Source organism: Dipodomys spectabilis, unplaced genomic scaffold (genome assembly GCF_019054845.1).
Source record: "Dipodomys spectabilis isolate Male_0828 unplaced genomic scaffold, ASM1905484v1 ptg000341l, whole genome shotgun sequence".
Classification (NCBI taxonomy): domain Eukaryota; kingdom Metazoa; phylum Chordata; class Mammalia; order Rodentia; family Heteromyidae; genus Dipodomys; species Dipodomys spectabilis.
Window position 1 is genome coordinate 1612490 of NW_024871018.1, and position 10310 is coordinate 1622799.

Below are 10310 nucleotides of genomic sequence, written 5' to 3' on the forward strand. Positions count from 1 at the left end.
AGGTTCATTAATAAATGTGTCCTTTCAGATTGCATTCCATATAGAAACATTTTAAGATAAAATGACAATGTTATCTTATTTCAAAAGTTTTGTAAAGGTTATGCTATGTAAAGGCCTTTCTAAAACGGTGAAGATTGAATACACTGATGTCAAACTAACTTTTATTTCTATTAATTACATATATTATTACACTTGTATATTTGTAATCAACTTTTTAATAACTGTTTTTCATTTCTTGCATCTGAAGAATGAAAAATATGGAATACTTCACAAATTTTCATATCATCTTGGTGCAAGAGCCATGTAAATCTCTGTATTGTAATTCAGGTAGACCTGCTGCTGAAGCATGTACTATCCTGTAAATTTAAGTAATTAATGATGCAATCTTAAGACAGGCATAGATCTTTGGTTGCTTATTTGTATCAAGGAAACCTTATTGTTCCCAAAATTGCTATTCATCTTAATTCTGTAAAATTCTGTGTATGGTGGAAAAAACCTATGTTGTTTGTTCGATTGTTTACATTTGCAAGTTTTTGTCAATGACTATTTTAAATCATTTTCATTTGAAATTTGATCATACGTTGAAGCCTTTATAGATAGGTGCAAAGGTGATTGATTTTCAAGTACTTATTTATTAACTGAGTTAGCTTTGTGGAGCTAATGGATTCAAAGTAAGCCTTGCTTAACAGCTACTTCTAAACATCTGCAGCTTAAAATTTCCCAAATGAGGTCTTGCTGGCACAAATGTCTCCTTGACCCTTTACCCTTGCTCCATGTAGGAACAGCCCATCCAGAATGTCTTACCCTGACAGCATAGATTGTCTTACTGGAGCAAAACTAATCATAGTTACAAGGGATTATAGAGAGACGAACAGTTAAGACAGAACTGTTCGGACTAGAAGGTATTTTTCAAAATATAACTGCTTATTACACCCTACCATTTCAAAAGTAGCTAAAGCCAAGAAGGTGAAAAAATAGTTCATATGCATGATTACCTAATGTCCTGGCCTGTCTACCATCCAACCAGGTAGGAAGTTACACCACTGATTTTCTATCACCAAATATATTCCATAGCTCCAGGAGAAGTCCATATGTTTCTCCTCCTTATTAGGCCTTAAATTGGGAGTGTTTTAATCACAGTGTTTCCTCTTGCCTCTAGGCTGTACATCTCCGAATGGTAAAGCTTTAGTTCTAATTCTATCAAACACTGAGGTAGAGGTAATGGAATAATACTTTAAAACAGTTGCCTTTGATACATTAACCATAACAGAACAAAGAAAAACATTTTCTTATATTGTAGATAATTATATATTTTATATTTATATGTGCTTACTTTATATTTCACACAGTAAATCTTAGTAGAATTAATTGATAATTTGACTAATTTATATTATTCCAATATATAGATTGGAATATAAATAATCAGGATTAGAATATATATTAGAATACAAAAAGTATCAATGCAATGTTTTTGGTATAAACTTGTGATACCTTCTACGTGTTCTTGGTCTTCTGAATTCACATGGTAAAAAAAACAATGTTTTCCTCTAATCTATAAGGGATTTTACTCTGCTGTTCTGTTTAATGTTTTAACTCGCTGGTCCCAAATTGTTTTTCTCCATATTTTTGAAACATTCCTACTGATTATACTCAAATTTTGCTGATATGATGTCTAAAAAGTATTATTCTTCCACAGGATCCATGGGTCCTAGGATCCCAGGTCCCAGTTATCCGCATCATCAGATAACAAGGACAAGAGTTCCCACCTACGCCCATGCAACATGCCAAGAGAAAGTCATTGAAGACCTATCTCAATTTCTCATTTCTTATATTTCAGGGCCCCAATTCCTTGAAATGCAGGAATTAGCAGTGAGCAATTGGGAAATGCAAGGCAACTTAAAATGCAAGATGAAATCACAAAATGTGAAAGTACAGTAATTCAAACTTTCAATTTTCAGATGACCATCCCATATAAGTGAAAAAGTCCACAAATGTCACAAGATTATTTGTAATACCCCTCTCTTAATGATTGATGAATGATTTCAGTCCAGTATCAGCAAGCTAAAAAATAGTTCCTGAACGATAGATCCATAATTGGTCTACCAATGCTAGGAATACTTGACATAGAGGTCAAATATAATTCAGAAAAACATTAATTGAGAAGATCTTTAGTGCTTCAAAACACTGGTACTTCAGTAAAACTTGGTTCTGTAGTATAAAAATGTTGTCATTCTCAAACAAATGATAACCTACATTTAATCTGCTGAAAGTATATTGCCTTTCAAATAAACTTTAAAAAATCACATTTGCCAAAAAAAACACTTTACAAGTGAGGATGTTTAGTGAGGTTACTAGTTTTTCAAGTGTAGGGAGCAAGTTACAATAGAGTTGATTTATTTACCCAGCACTAATGCCAAACAGGTTCAACCATTCCTTAAAGTGTATGAATAGTACCCCCCACCATTTGTGTTTTTCAGTAGGTGGCTTCGCAAATTTGTTAAATAGATCAGCCTCCCATATTTCAAACCAAAACATTAGCTAAAAAAGTAAATTTCATCACATAATAAGTACATTTTAAAAAGTCATGAATAGTTGCCTTATCATATGGTGTTTTATGTTTTCCCTGTCTAACATAGTAAGAAATACGACTTAAAGAATTGAATATGAGTACTCATCAGAGATTTGACAAACATACAATCTGTCTTCTATTTCTATCATTTTCCTTTACAGTAGTAAATTTTAGTTTTCTTCTTTTGCCAAAACTTATAGGTAGTAGAAAATATTATCCCATGTAAAATAAAATAATCACAAACCATTGTACAAAGCCATTTATAAAAACTGGTAGTTAGGAATGCATTCTAAGCTATTTTTAAACTTTCTTGTTGACTACAGATTAACCTTCCAAATGGATGGCAATGAAATCATGTCTAGGTGCTTCAGGTCTCCAGTCTTGCAAATTGTTACTTCAGATGAATGAATTATGAAAATATAAGCTGACATCAGTTCAAGTATATGCAGAATTGAAACTCCATGGAATGTATATAAACCTTTCAAAGTACTGACAGACAGTTTAACAGAATGACTATCAGGAAGTTGAAATAATGGTAATAATAGTAAAGGAATAATAGTAAAGACATAGAATGAATGAAGAATGGAACAAGGGGCAATTACAGCTAGAATACCTAATATACACATGTGAGAAAGGAAGTGGTAAATCGTAAATAAATCTTGTAGAAGGGGTTGGTTGAGAAAGATAGAAGGAGTGACTCTGATCCCGGAACATTGGGCAATTAGATGGACATATTTAATTGTAACACACTTTCAGAACCTTTTGAAATTGAGTGAAAAAACACAACAAAAAACAAAAACACACAAAAAGCACAACCAAACATCAATCTCTATAGAGTACGATTATGACCTCTCAAAATTTTAAATAGTTAATGAAGGACAATCTTGGGAAAAGCATACAAAGCTATTCGAAGTGAGCAATTTTGGGTAGAGGAGGATTTTTAACAGATGTAAATAGATTGTTTAAAGTTATAAATCACCTACATCTGCTGCAAATATTTTCTTCTGTGAGTTCTCTTGATCTGAACTGGATATTCTAGTCTTGAGCCACACTTGATAGCTTGTGAAGATAGAATGGAAGAAACAAGATCAAGAACCCATTCCCATTACTCCATTGGAGAGGAAACAGTCCTCTACGTTTTCTCTCATTTCTATTGACTAGTTTTACTCATAAGTTTAAGTCAAGTGATTTGAATTATATATTTCCTTCTTTGTTCTGGCAAAGTAATTGGTCAAAATGATTCACTAAATATTATTAGCCATTTTTTTCTATCATCTGTTTTCTTGTCCAAGAGAGTCCGTTAAACTTCCCCCTTGCCACGGAAACCCAGCATCAATGTTAATGAGGACAATCTCTAATGTAAAACTGTGTCTCCAAAATACCAGTCCAAGAAGCTGTGATTACAAATATTTAGCTATACATTTTTCTTTTTTCTTTTACCTTAAAAGTCTTCTCGTGTCTAAAGTGCCTTCAAAAATAAGTACTCCACCAATTTTTGGATGAGTCACTTATAACCTCAAAGATATGTTTTGCTAACAAGATGCTTAGAGGAAACTGAAGTATACTGCACTTTTATCTTCTCTCTTAAGACTCTCCTTAGATACCATATCAGGAACAGTGAAGTTATTCTTTGCAAAAATATTTCAATGGATTATTTTTTTCTCTTCATCTTTCATTTGCTCAACAAGATGTATGGAGAAGAATAGAGTTGAATCACCCATACCTTGGATGACAGTGTCTTTTACAAAAGGACAATGCTCCTATGTCCTATTTCTCTATCCTCCTTTTAGCTCTTGCCTGATTTCCAACTAATCACAGATTCTTAGCTTCAAGTCTAATGAAGGTGAAGGACTATAAGGCCTCCCCCATTGCTACATTGTAGGGCTAGATCTCTGGCAGGAGGTAAGTGTGAACGACGCACTCAAGGAACACACGTTAGGAGAACAGGCTTAAGCAGGTCTGGTTTATTTCTGCACAAGGGTTGGGACTTTATAGCCCCAGGTTTCCCAACCTCCCGAGTCCTTCCCAGCCAATTACTTAGCGGGGAGTTGATGATGGGCACTGCTTGGTGACAGGCACTGATTGGGCCCCCAGGGGCATGTAGGGAGCATGGACAGTTCATGGCTTGCAAGCTAGGCAGACGTGCCTGTGGGTCACGTCTCTACGAGCAGGAAATGTGCTTCAACTGCTACTCTAGCTGACTCAACCAGATCTGACCGGCTCTACCCACAATTTTCCCCTTTTCTATTAAAAGGACCATCATTATGGTGACCCGTTGTTGGAGGCGTTTTTGCCAGGAGTGCAAGCATTTAATAATTCCTAGGAGAGTAAGCCCTACAAGTGCAAGGCCTCCCCAGATGACCAGAGAGGATGGCAAAAACCATTGTTGTAACTTTTAAAGCACATCTTCTAAAAAGGAGGCAGCGGGAATAAGCTGTATGGTGGTCTGGTTTAGGTGGGTAAGATCATGCAGCAAGTTTTGGGTGAAGTTTAAGTACTTAAGGGACCAAGGGCCTTTGATGTAGTTACTAAGTTCAGTGAAATTGGGTGCGGGAGTGGAAAGCTGACAGACAGAAGTAGTCATAGCATTACATAGTCCTCCTTGTTGTAATCAAAGAAACGTAATCTGTTCTTGGAGCAAGTCTATTCATTGTTGGAGTACAAGGAGGCCTCCCTTAGATGATTGAGGGATGAGCTGGTTTATCTGTTGCATGGTGGACACGCTTTGGGACAGCAATATAGCGGCGGTGGTAGCTGAAGCCTCTGTAGCAATGATTACGGACCCGATTGCAAGGATCAATCTTAGTGCTCTTTTAGTGCGCCGACGAATCAATTGAACCTGGGAAAACTGAGAGTCATTAGTAGCCAGAACAATAAATGGGGGAACACGGACCAAACCTGCAAAAGGATATGAGCCATTGGGTTGCCAGTGATTGCTGAGAGTGCCAGTAGCGGAGGAGTTGTCTCCTAGACAAAAAAAGAACGGGGCTCTAACCACTACCATTCCTGACACCTGGTCATATCCAGATCAGTTACAGAGACGAGTATTGGCCAATAGGAAAGGGGACAAACCGAGGCAGGAATATGATGAGCAAACGATTGGCATGGGGAGTCCTAGGTCTCCCAATCGTCCTCCTGAAGAGTCATAAAACTCCTTTAGATTTTGTGGTTTGTGATCTTTTTCAGATTGGTTGTATATAGCTGGGTCTCTACCCTTAAAAGAGTTTTAAAAGAGAAACTATGAAGATGAAGCAGTGGGTGAGGCTTCAATAGACTTGAAGCCAAGAAGCTGTGTTTAATTGGAAATCAAGAAAGAGCTGAGAGGAGGACATACAAGTAGGACACAGAAGCGTTGTCCTTTTGCAACAGACCTTTCTTCCAAGGAATGGGTGATTTACCTCTATTCTTCTCCATACATCTTGGTGAGCAAATGCAAGAACAAGAGAAAAATAATATATTGTAATAATTTTGCAAAGAATAACTTCACTGTTCCTGATATAGTATGTAAGGAGAGTCTTAAGTGAGAAGATAAAAATGGAGTATTTTTTGGTTTCCTCTAAGCATCTTGTTAGCAAAATATATCCTTGAGGTTAGAATTGATTGAAACAAAAAGTGATGGAGTACTTATTTTTCTGGGCAATTTAGACACAAGAAGACTTTCAAGGTAAAGGAAAAATAAAAAAGTTAGCCAAGTATTTGTAATCACAGCTTCTTTGACTGGTTTTCTGGAGACAATTTTTACATTAGATTTGTCCTCATTAACATAGATGTTGTTTCATGGCAACCAAATGCAAGAGGAAAGTTTAATGGACTCGCTTAGTCAATTAAACAGCATAATCGAGAAAATGGCAAATAATCTTTAGTGAATTATTTGACCAATTACTTTGCCAGAATAAAGAAAGAAAATGTAATTCAAAAAGAATTGACCTAAAAGTATGAATAAAATGTAGTGAAGAGAGATGAGAGAAAAAATAGTGGATTGTTTTCTCTACAGTGGAGTAATGGGTTCTTCATCTTGTTTCTTCCATTCCATCTTTCCAAGCTATCAATTGTGGTACAGGACTGGAGTATCCAGTTCAGACAAAGAGAACTCATAGAAGAAAGATAATATTTGCACAGATATAGGTGATTTATAACCTTAGATAATCTATTTAAATCTTTTCGGAATCCTCCCCTACACCAAACTGCCCTTTTTGAACATCTTTGTTTGCTTTTACCAAGACTTCCCTCCATTAACTGCTTAAAATTTTTGAGAGGTCATATTCATACTCCCTAGAGAGTGCTGTTTGGTTGTGATTTTTATGTGTTTTTGTGTTTTTTAACTGAATTTCCAAAGGTTGTGCAAGTGTCTTACAATTAAATATGTCCACCTAATTATCCATTGCTCCTGGATCACAGTGACTCCTTCTATCATTCTCAACCACCCCCTTCCCCAAGATTTATTTCCGATTTACCACTTCCTTTCTCAAATGTGTAGATTGAGTATTCTAGCTGTACTTGCCCCTTGTTCCATTTTTCATTCATTCTATGTCTTTACTATTATGCCTGTCTGGTTTCAACTTCCTGATAGTCATTCTGTTAAACTGTCTGTTAATATTTGAAAGGTTTATATACATTCCATGGAGTTTCAATCCTGCATATACTTGAACTGATGTCAGCTTATATTTCCATAATTCATTCATCTGCAATAACAATTTGCAAGACTGGAGACTTGAAACACCTAGACATGATTATATTCTCATTCATTTGAAGATTAATCTTTAGTCAACAAGAAAGTTTAAAAATGGCTTTGAATGTATTCTTAACTACCAGTTTTTATAAAGGGCTTTGTAAAATGATGTGTGATTATTTTATTTTACATGGAATAAGACTTTCTACCTCCTATAAGTTTTGGAAAAAGAAGAAAACCAACATTTACTACTATAGAGGAATATGATAGAAATAGAAGATAGATTTTTTCACATCTCAGATGAGTACCCATACTCAATATTTAAAGACATATTTATTACTATGCTAGACAGAGGGAAAACAAAACAGTATATGATAAGGCAAGTATTTATGACTTTTTAAAATGCCCCTTATTAAGTGATGAAATTTACTTTATTAGCTAACGTTTGGGGTTGAAATATGGGAGGCTGATCCATTTAACAAATTTCTGGAAGGCACCTACTGAACAACACAAATGGTGCGTGGTACTATTTCTAGATTTTAATGAATGTTTGAACCTGTTTGACATTAGTGCTGGGTAAATAAATCAACTCTATTGTATCTTGCTCCCTACACTTGAAAAACTTGTAATGTCACTAAGTGTCATCTACTTATCAAAGGTTATTTTGGCAAGTGTGATTTCAAAAAGTTTATTTGAAAAGGAATACACTTTCAGGAGATTAAATGTAGTTTGGTGTGAGAATGACAACCTTTTTATACCACAGAACCAAGTTGTACTAAAGTACCAGTGTTTTGAAGCACTACCGATCTTCTCAATTAATGTTCTGCTGAATTATATTTGACCTCTAAGTCAAGTTTTCCTGACCATGGTAGATCAATCACGGATCCATCCTTACAGGAACTATTTTTTGGGCCCACTTATGCTGGACTGATATATTACATTAGTCATTAGGGGAGGGGTATTAAAAATAATCTTGTGACATTTTCTGATCTTGTTCACTCATATGGGCTGGCCATCTGTAAATTCAGTTTGAAATACAGTAATTTCTCTCTATTTTGTGACTTCATCTTTCATTTTAAGTTGCCTTGCATTACACAATTTCTTGCTGCTAATTCTTGTTTCTCAAGGAATTGGAGCCCTGAAATATAAGAAATGAGAAATTGAGATGGATTTTCAGTTACTTTCTGCTGGCATGTTGCATAGGCTTAGGTGAGAAGTCTTGCCCCTGTTATCTAATGATGCAGGTAACTCAGCCATAAGATATTAGGACCCATGGCTCTATAGAAGAATAATGTCTTTTAGATATCATATTAGCACAATTGGAGTATAATCTGTAGGAATGCATCAGAAATATGGAGAAAAACAGTTTGGGACCAGTGAGTTAAAACAATAAACAGAGCATCAGAGTAAAATCTCTTATAGATTAGAGGAAACAACATTGATTTTTAACAATGTGAATTCAGAAGACCATGAACACATAGAAGGTATCACAAGTTTATATCGAAGACATTGCATTGATACTTTTTATATTCTAATATATATTCTAAACCTAATTATTTATATTCCAATTCTATTTATTGGAAAAAATAAATATCAATTTACTTTTCAAATTATCAATTGATTCTAGTAAGTTTCACTGTGTGAAATATAAAATCAGCACATATAAGTATAAAATATATAACTATATATAACATAATATAATGGCACATGTTTTGCATTGTTCTGTTTTGGTTAGGGTATCAAAAGCAACTCTGTTTTAAAGTATTATTCCATTATCTCTACCTCAGTGTTTGGTAGAGTTAGACTTAAACCTTTACCTTTTGTAGATTTACAGACTGAAGGCAAGAGGAAACATTACCAATTTATGGCCTAATATCAAGGAGAAACATATGGACTTCTCCTGGAGCTATGAAAATATTTGGTGATAGAAAAGCATTAGTCTAAGTTCCTGCCTGGTTGGAAGGTAGATAGGCCAGGACATTAGGTAATCATGCATATGAACAATTTTTTCACCTTCTTGGCTTTAGCTACTTTTGAAATGGTAGGTATAATAAAAAATTATATTTTGATAAAAACCTTCTAGTCTGAAAAGTTCTGTCTGAAATATTCATCTTTCTATGATCCCTTGGAACTAAGATTTGTTTTGTTCAAGTAAGACAATTTACACTATCAGGGTAAGATATTCTGGTTGGTCTGATATTACATGGAAGAATGGTAAAGTGTCAAGTAGACATTTGTGCCAATGAGACTTCATTTGGGAAAATTTCAGCTACAGAAGTTTAGAAGTAGCTCTTAAGCAAGGCTTACTTTGAATCTGTTAGCTACACAGAGCTAACTCAGTTGAATAAATAAGTACTTGAAAAAGCCATCCCCTTTGGTCCTAGCTAAAAATGCTTCAAAGTATGATTAAATCTAAAATGAAAAAGATTTAAAATAGTCATTGACAAAAAAATTGCAAACGTGAGCAATCAATTGAACAATATAATTATTTTCCATTATACACAGAATTTTAGGGAAAGAAGATCAGTAGCATTGTTAGGAACAATGTTTCCTTGTTACAAATAGGCACCCAAGGATATAATCCTGTATAAATATTGCATCATTAACTACCTAAATTTAGAGGACATTATATGCTTCAGCAGCACATATATCAAAATTACACCAATACAGAGATTAACATGGCAATTGCAAAGGATGATATGAAAATCTGTGAATTATTCCATAATTTTCATTCTTCAGATGCAAGAAATGAAAAACAATTATTAAAAAGTTGATTACAAAATTACAAGTGTAACAATACATGTAATTCATATAAATAAAAGTTAGTTTGACATCAGTGTATTAAATCTTCTCCTTAGAAAGGCCTTTACATTGCATAATCTTTATAAAACTTTTAAAATTAGACAACATTGTCATTTTATTCCAAAGAAATATACTATAAAGACCTAGTAAAAAAGGAATCTTAAACTGTTTTGGTATGGAATGCAATCTGAAAGGACACATTTATTAATGAACCTATATATTATAAAACAATGTAGTATTCAAAGTCTTATATCTAAGAAAGAATAAAAT

The 10310-nt window shown here is 34.4% G+C and overlaps 2 pseudogenes; one reads left to right on the top strand and one right to left on the bottom strand.

The window, feature by feature from the left end:
• Positions 1 to 251: 251 nt before the first annotated feature.
• On the bottom strand, positions 252 to 348 carry LOC122095247 (annotated as a pseudogene).
• Positions 349 to 9868: 9520 nt separating this feature from the next.
• LOC122095245 lies at positions 9869 to 9967 on the top strand (annotated as a pseudogene).
• The last annotated feature ends 343 nt before the right edge of the window (positions 9968 to 10310 follow it).